General features: G+C 44.0%; 1 long non-coding RNA gene across 1 annotated transcript; it reads right to left on the bottom strand.

The window, feature by feature from the left end:
• Window positions 1-2,791: 2,791 nt before the first annotated feature.
• On the bottom strand, window positions 2,792-6,052 carry LOC128592715 (uncharacterized). The gene is made up of 3 exons (XR_008381984.1): window positions 6,031-6,052; window positions 3,669-3,760; window positions 2,792-3,127 (listed from the first exon to the last, which is right to left on the bottom strand). It is a non-coding gene; the product is annotated as an uncharacterized LOC128592715 (long non-coding RNA).
• Between the last annotated feature and the right edge of the window lie 1,847 nt (window positions 6,053-7,899).

The raw sequence follows: 7,899 nt of genomic DNA, 5'->3' as shown, positions 1-7,899 counted from the left end.
GCTTCAGCCTAAATGTTTTCTGAATATCCAGACTAATTGCATGTTTACGTTATTAGAGTTAAAAAGGACTTCCTTTACTAACCACATTGGCCTAACAGGTGTTCTTATTTGTGGACATAAAAGGTATCACTACTGCAAGGAGTGTCTTCAGGGATCACCAGGGACCCCCTGAGCAAAACAGGCTTCATGGCTGGTATACAATGAGCAGGGCCTATAGTATCTGAGGATTCAGCCATACAGAGCTTATCTCAATTGGCTGAGGAGAATTTACTCAAGACTTGTATTTGTGTGTGTGTGCATTGATGGTGGTCACAAGAAGTGTCATGTTATAGAGTACTTGGCTTCTGTCTCTCACCTTCTCTCCATTTCTCCTTTCTCTTCTTTCGAGGGCCTTGGAAACACTCAAATACCAGACAATACAAGTGCAACTGGGTGCTACTTTGCTCTTGTGTACTGGAGATTTTCTTTTCTTTCTTTCTTTCTTTCTCTTTCTCTTTCTTTCTTTCTTTCTTTCTTTCTTTCTTTCTTTCTTTCTTTCTTTCTTTCTTTCTTTCTTTCTTTCTTTCTTTCTTTCTTTTCTTTCTTTTCTTTCTTTCTTTCTTTCTTTCTTTCTTTCTTTCTTTCTTTCTTTCTTTCTTTCTTTCTTTCTTTCTTTCTTTCTTTCTTTCTTTCTTTCTTTCTTTCTTTCTTTCTTTCTTTCTTTCTTTCTTTCTTTCTTTCTTTCTTTCTTTCTTTCCTTTCTTTCTTTCTCTCTCTCTCTCTCTCTCTCTCTTTCTTTCTTTCTTTCTTTTTTAGACAGTCTCGCTCTGTTACCCTGGGTAGAGTGCTGTGGTGTCTTAGATCACAGAAACTTCAAACACTTGGGCTCAAGAGATCACCTTGCCTCAGCCTCCCTAGTAGCTGGGACTACAGGCACTCATAACAACACCTAGCTAGTTTTTCTATTTTTAGTAGAGACCAGGTCTTGCTCTTGCTCAGACTGGTCTCGAACTCCTGAACTCAGATGATCCACTTGCCTTGGCCTCTCAGAGTGCTAGGATTACAGGTGTGAACCACCTAGATGCTGGATTTTCTACCCAGTGTATCCATTTTCCCTTTCCCCCTTCCCACAGATCCACTTTTATATAGGCATCCATCTCTCCTACCCCTCTCCCCAACAGTTGTCTTCTTCCAGGAAAATGACCCTCCCTTAACTCCAGGACTGGGCCTGATTGGTTGGATGGGATGCTCATCCTCTTTGTCAAGGGCTGGTAATGAATGGGCATGTTACTCAATCTGAGCCAATGAGGTGTGAGGGCAAGTTTACTGGGACTTTTGGGGAGAAACTTCAAATTCTAGGAGAGCTCCTAGGACCGCTGGCTTTCTCCTCCTGCAGCTGTTGTTGCACATGGAGTTTGAGGTCAGGCCAGCTGTAGGCAACTTGTCTCCAGACTGAAGAGGAATCCAAAGACCTGAGGGGGGTGGAAGAGGTGAATGCATCCTAACTAAAACTAAGAATAACTAGTCCCTAAATGCAAGCTTTAAATATCCCTTTCTTTTAATTTTTTTTAGAAACAGTTTTGTTTTGTTGCCTAGACTAGAGTGTAGTGGCACAATCACACCTCACTGCAGCCTCAAGTATCTGGGCTCAAGCAAACTTCCTATCTCAGCCTTCTGAGTAGTTTCCACCATACCAGGCTAACTTTTAAATTTTTTTTTTTTTTGTAGAGACAGAGTCTAACTGTACCGCCCTCGGGTAGGGTGCCGTGGCGTCACACGGCTCACAGCAACCTCTAACTCTTGGGCTTACGCGATTCTCTTGCCTCAGCCTCCCGAGTAGCTGGGACTACAGGCGCCCGCCACAACGCCTGGCTATTTTTTGGTTGCAGTTCAGCCGGGGCCGGGTTTGAACCCGCCACCCTCGGTATATGGGGCCGGCGCCCTACCGACTGAGCCACAGGCGCCGCCCAACTTTTAAATTTTTTATAGAAATCGGGGTGGGGGGGCGTTTCACCATGTTGCGCCCAGGCTGGTCTTGAACTTCTGGCCTCAAGCAATCCTTCTGCTTTGACCTTTGCCCAAAATACTGGAATTATAGGCATGAGCCACCACACCCAGCCCATCCCTACTTTATAATCCATAATTTGGGAAAGCAGCCTCTGTCCTTTCCCTTCTTCCCTTCCCTCCATGAAAAGGGATTTTATTTGTTTTTTGCTTTTTTGTTCTTTGAGACAGAGACTCACTATGTTGAACTCGGTAGAGTGCCATAGCGTCACAGCTCACAGCAACCTCAAACTCTTGGGCTTAAGCAATTCTCTTGCCTCAGCCTCCTGAGTAGCTGGGACTACAGGCGCCCACCACAATGGCCGATTATTTTTTGGTTGCAGTTATCATTGTTGTTTAGCAGGCCTGGGCTGGGTTCGAACCTGCCATCTTCAGTGTATGTGTCAGTGCCCTACTCACTGAACTACGGGTGCCAAGCCATGTAAAGGGATTTTTAAAAAGAAAAATTGTAAGAAATTTTTCATTTTCATTTTTTTATTTTTATTTCTATTTTTGTAGAGACAGAGTGTCACTTTATTGCCCTCGGTAGAGTGCCATGGCCTCACACAGCCCACAGCAACCTCCAACTCCTGGGCTTAGGTGATTCTCTTGCCTCGGCCTCCCAAGTAGCTAAGACTACAGGCGCCTGCCACAAGGCCCAGCTATTTTTTTGTTGCAGTTTGGCCAGGGCCGGGTTCAAACCCACCACCCTTGGTATATGGGGCCAGCGCCCTACCCACTGAGCCACAGGCACTGCCCTTCATTTTTATTTTTTAAAAAAGAAAATGGCAAGATACATATCTTCATTATTTTAAGTGTATGACATTAAGTTCATTCACATTGTTTTGCAGCCCTCACCACTATCCATCTCTAGAACTTTTTCATCATTCCAAATTGAATCTCTATACCCATTAAACATGTAGAGGAACTTTTAATTAGACTGGATTCAGGGTGTAGACTGGGCCCTGCTCCCTGGAGGAAGAGGGCACGGTGTGTTTGAATATCACACATATAAGGGCTTTTTCTTTCAGCTGCAGGACAGGAAGGGTGAGTTGTCAGGGCCTGCCTCTGCGAGGAAGACCAGGACGTCCGGATCCCTCTACATCTGTGAGAGAATATTGAAAGGTAGCTGGTTGTTGGTTAGACAAAAACAGCAACAAAAACCTCAAACTGTTATTTACCTAAAAATTCATATACAACTGGGTATCCTATATTTTTATTTGTTAAATCTGGCACCCTTAGGTGAGAAGAATGTGGTTCACTGAACTCAGTGACTTGGAGGTCATGAAGGACTGTTGACAGCAGCAGTGGACACCAGTGCCTTGCTGTGAGGACTGTGCAAGAAGCCAGCTATCATGCCAGAGACACCTATGGAGAGAGCATGAGTGTGGGCCCAATGCCATCCCATTTCCATTAATGGCAGGATGGAACATAAGCTGCGCCTTACACATAGTCCTCCTGAACCCAGACTTGAGAGTGTGGGAAGAAGAGAGGGAGAAGGAGAATCTGAACTGGTTGAATAGGAGAAAAAACGTGAAAGAGACTGAGTTACTCTGCAGGGCATGATTAAGCAGAAATGTGAATTTAAAAACTTAAGTTTCATTATAATGTAATGAAAACACATTTTCATATGTGAAAATTTGTACCTGCTATAGATAAAAAATGGGATTGATGAGACTGTCTCCAGAGTCCCTTCTGTACCTGCAGTTCCATCGCTATAGAGGTGAGACTCGAAGCCCTGGAAAGAAAAGTCAGGCATGGGGTAGGTCAGGGTGGGGGCACTGCAGAAACCCATATGGAGTGTTTAGTTCCACAGACCCAGCAAATAGGCATGGGTGGGAAGGGGTGAGAAGAAAGGGTGACTATTGCAAGTAAAAGATGTTCCTGTGTGTTTTGTGTTTGTTGCTTCTTAAACATTTAAAGCTGAGAACTTGCTAGAGTTAATTATTATTAAAAGTGAGAGGCAACTGATTTATGGCGATTCAGCTTATTTGCTCATCTAAGAGCTGTTCTCTTAGGAGAACTATGAACAAGCTTTCTTGGGAGCCAACTGTTGAATGAGCATTTTTTGCAGGGAAAGCCACAAAGGACTCTAGACCTTGGAAGACTGAACCCCCAGGGAATTGTTGCAGACAGCACCACATTAGCTTCCCGCCTAAGCAGGCACTGTTTGCTGCCAGTACAATCAGTTCTGCTTGCAGAGGGAGTGCAAGGCTAGCTGGTGGCTCTCCCAACACTGCAGAGGAAAAAGGGTGCCTAGACAAGGGGGAAAATGCATGCTAGGGAGGAAGTCAGAAAGCAAGCTTAAGAAGGGAGAACGACGTAGGCCAATTTCAAGAGGCTTAAGTGAAAACAGTGATCCAGGAGGAGCTGGTGGAGAAGTATCTCTCCCTGGGGCCAAAGAGAGAGGCATTGTGTGCCTGCCCAGCAGCGCCCCACACTCATCAACCGTCAGGGAGCATGGCCAAGTGGCGGGCAGTGGCAGGAGTGAGCAAGACTGTTCCCGCCCAGTGAGGAAGAAGTGAGTCACAGAGGTTGATGACCAACTCCCTCTGGAGAACCAAGTGTCCTGACGCAGAGAGCAGGGGTGAGTTGTTTTGCTGAAGGCAAACAGGCGTTAAGCAGGCAAGCAGAATGTGACTGACACCCACTCGGAAGTATCACTCCCGAGCATTTACATCTACAGGAGTGAACGCTAGAGGCAGAGGGACTCTGTCACACACCTTCACTGGCTTTGGAGGCTTTTATAAAAAAAAATGCGAGGCTAAGCTTAGAGATGGGCAGAGGCCATATATGTGTCACACTCCATTTTAAAGGGTGCAACTGGTAAAGCATAATGAGGGGATCTTAAAATTGAAGTATTGGCTACACCTGGTGTTAGCTAGCAGGCTTTGGTTTTCTAGATTGTGGCTTTTGATACAGCATTTCTGACAGAGATTTCTGGGCGCTTTGCACTAAATCTGGGAAGACCTGTTTGACAAGAAACACCTGCCTAATTGCGAGATTCCACCCAAAATGTGAGGGGATGGGGAGAAATTGGTCTAATAAAACCATGAACCCAGGTATCAAGGATACCCGCTGTAGTGTGAAAGAAATATAAAAACAGAAATTTCCAGGTGAAAAGCATCCAGTAAGTGCATTACAGTGTGCATAAAGCTTTGTGATCGATACTCTATGGTGCAAAATGGGAGAAACAAAACATAGTTAAGATTTTTACACAGTGAAGTAAACATAATCCCATGGGCCTAGGGTGTGATGAGAGTCAATGGCTGGCCCAGGCCTGTCATACCATCAGAAGAGTGTCAGGAAGGCTAATGCTCAGAACAAGCCAAAGCTTGTGTGTGTGCGTGTGTGTAAAACTAAAGACAAACAACAGGTTTCTAAAAAGCTGTGTTTAGAGCAAGAAGAACATAGAAAGTATAGGCCTGCTGTCAGGGAAATTTAGCACAATGTTTGCAAATGATAAAAACCAAGGGAGAATTCTTCCCTCCCAGTGTTGCTTCCATCTATTTCAGCAAGAGGACTCTTTTCAGAGCTCCACGTGGCCCAGCAAATATACCCAGAAAAGATGGGGAAAGTGATCTAAGCCCCAGATACTTACCTGTTAGGAATGTGCTTGCTGGAAATTGTTCTAGTGAACTTGGCATTAAAAATGAAGAACAGTGACTAAATAAAAGAGACCTTTACAGGAAGAGATTTGAGTACTTGTTTTAGAAAGATCTCCTTTATGTGGACTACTCTGTCCCAGAACTCGGGCGTCCTCAAACTTTTTAAACAGGGGGCCAGTTCACTGTCCCTCAGACCACTGGAGGGCCGGACTATAGTTTAAAAAAAACCAAACAAACAATGAACAAATTCCTATGCACACTGCACATACCTTATTTTGAAGCAAAAAAACAAAACGGGAACCAATACAATCACACCACCTCACGTGGCCTGCAGGCCGCAGTTTGAGGACCCCTGCAAGGAGTATCTGGCAAGCTTAATGGGCTGGTCTTGCTCACTCACCTGCAAACTCTCTTAATGCCAGGTTGTGGGAAAGGGAATAACAGAGTTAAACCCGCTGATTACAGACCAAGGTCAAAAGCCCCGCCCTTTTCTCATTCTCAAAGGTAGGTGCATGGAAGAGAAAATGTGGGAAGGCAATAGGAGGTCCTCTGGTTCCAGGGGGAGGAGGGAGCCCCCACATCATTCTCTGCTAAGCTGACACCTGTTCTCAGTAGGTGACTTAATCACTAATCCCCAAAATAGCAGCTTGCTCTCCAGTAAAAAAAGGGTTCCTAGTAAAATGTGCTCTTTGGTGGTTTCTTTTAAAGAGGAATACCTAGTCATAGCATGAAATTTGGGAAAATATTTTGGAAAGCATAGAATTAAAAAAATAAACTTTGAATAGCCGGGCATTGTGGCGGGCGCCTGTAGTCCCAGCTGCTGGGGAGGCTGAGGCAAGAGAATCGCGTAAGCCCAAGAGCTGGAGGTTGCTGTGACGCCATGGCACTCTACCGAGGGTGGTACAATGAGACTCTGTCTCTACAAAAAAAAAATAAAATAAACTTTGACTTCATTTCCTATAGATAGCCTCTGTTGTTAACGTTTTCTTTTATAATGTTTACTATAAATTCAAAATAGAATGTTTGGGGTAAAGAAAAAAGCTTAAAAAATAAAATAAAAACTGCCTATAATTCCACGGCTGCTGACATGTTGATGTTTTTCTTCCAGTCTTTTTTCCTTGTGTATATATACATTTTCTTTGTGTACAGACACATTTTAAGAAAAATGTGAGTCATACTGTAGATGCAGTTTCCTATCCCATTTTTTGCACATAGTGTTATGTGTATTTTCCTCATCATTAAACACTGTTCAAGAGCATGATTGCAGTTGGCCATCTGGTATTTTATTGTGTCACAGTTCATTTAACCATGACCTCAAGTGTTGGACTTTGGCTTATTTCCAGCTCCCCACCATTTGAAAATGATGCTGTTGTAGACATTCTGTATAAAAATCTTCACTTAGGATAACTCTCTAAAGGTTGAATTAATAGGTCAACGACCATACATTTTCAAGGCTTTTCATACATATCGCTGCCTTGTCCTCCACTTCAAAAGTCCCACAGGGCATGTCAGTGTCCATTTGTTGCCAACTTCTATCATGATTTGCAGTTTCTGTCTGAAGCTTCAAGGCCGCCCAGCTCCGCGTAATCCCATCACACCACTGCCATCTTGTGTTCTTCCTCTGTGGCTATGCGAGGGGAGGGAGGGAGAGAGAGAGTGTGTGTTGTGGTCCTTGGACTAGTTGAAATGCTCTTCCTGTATTCCTTTGATGTCCTTTACTGCTCCGTGGCTATTTTTATATTGCTGCTTTGAGGTGATGTGGATTTCCCCCAGCTTGAGCAGCTGTGTGACTCCTACTTGTCCTCTGGACTCAGCTCAGACCTTGAGCCTTCTGTAAAGCTTCCCCCAAAACCATCCCAGGCTGGTTTTGGAGCCTCTCCTCGGCACTCTACCGAGGGCGATAAAAAAAAAAAAAAAAAAATCCTTTACATTTCAGTTTCTACTCTATTTCTATACCCTATGTTCCATTCCATACCCCCTAAATATTTCTAAACATTTACTGTTTTTTTTTCCTGATTACATAAACATTTTGTAGTTCTTAAACTTTGTCTGATACCTAGAGTTGACTTTGGAGCACAAAAAAGAAAAAAAAGGGAAGGAAAAGCGATAGAAACAAGGAGGCCGGTGCAGTGGCTCACACCTGTAATGCTAGCACTCTGGGAGGCTGAGGCAGGTGGATTGCCTGAGCTGAGGAGTTCAAGACCAGCCTGAGCAATAGTGAAACTTTATCTCTACTAAAAATAGGAAAACTATCTGGGCATTGTGGCAT

The sequence above is a fragment of the Nycticebus coucang genome, chromosome 8 (assembly GCF_027406575.1).
Source record: "Nycticebus coucang isolate mNycCou1 chromosome 8, mNycCou1.pri, whole genome shotgun sequence".
Taxonomy (NCBI): Eukaryota; Metazoa; Chordata; class Mammalia; order Primates; family Lorisidae; genus Nycticebus; species Nycticebus coucang.
This window is presented reverse-complemented; position numbering and strand designations above follow the sequence as displayed.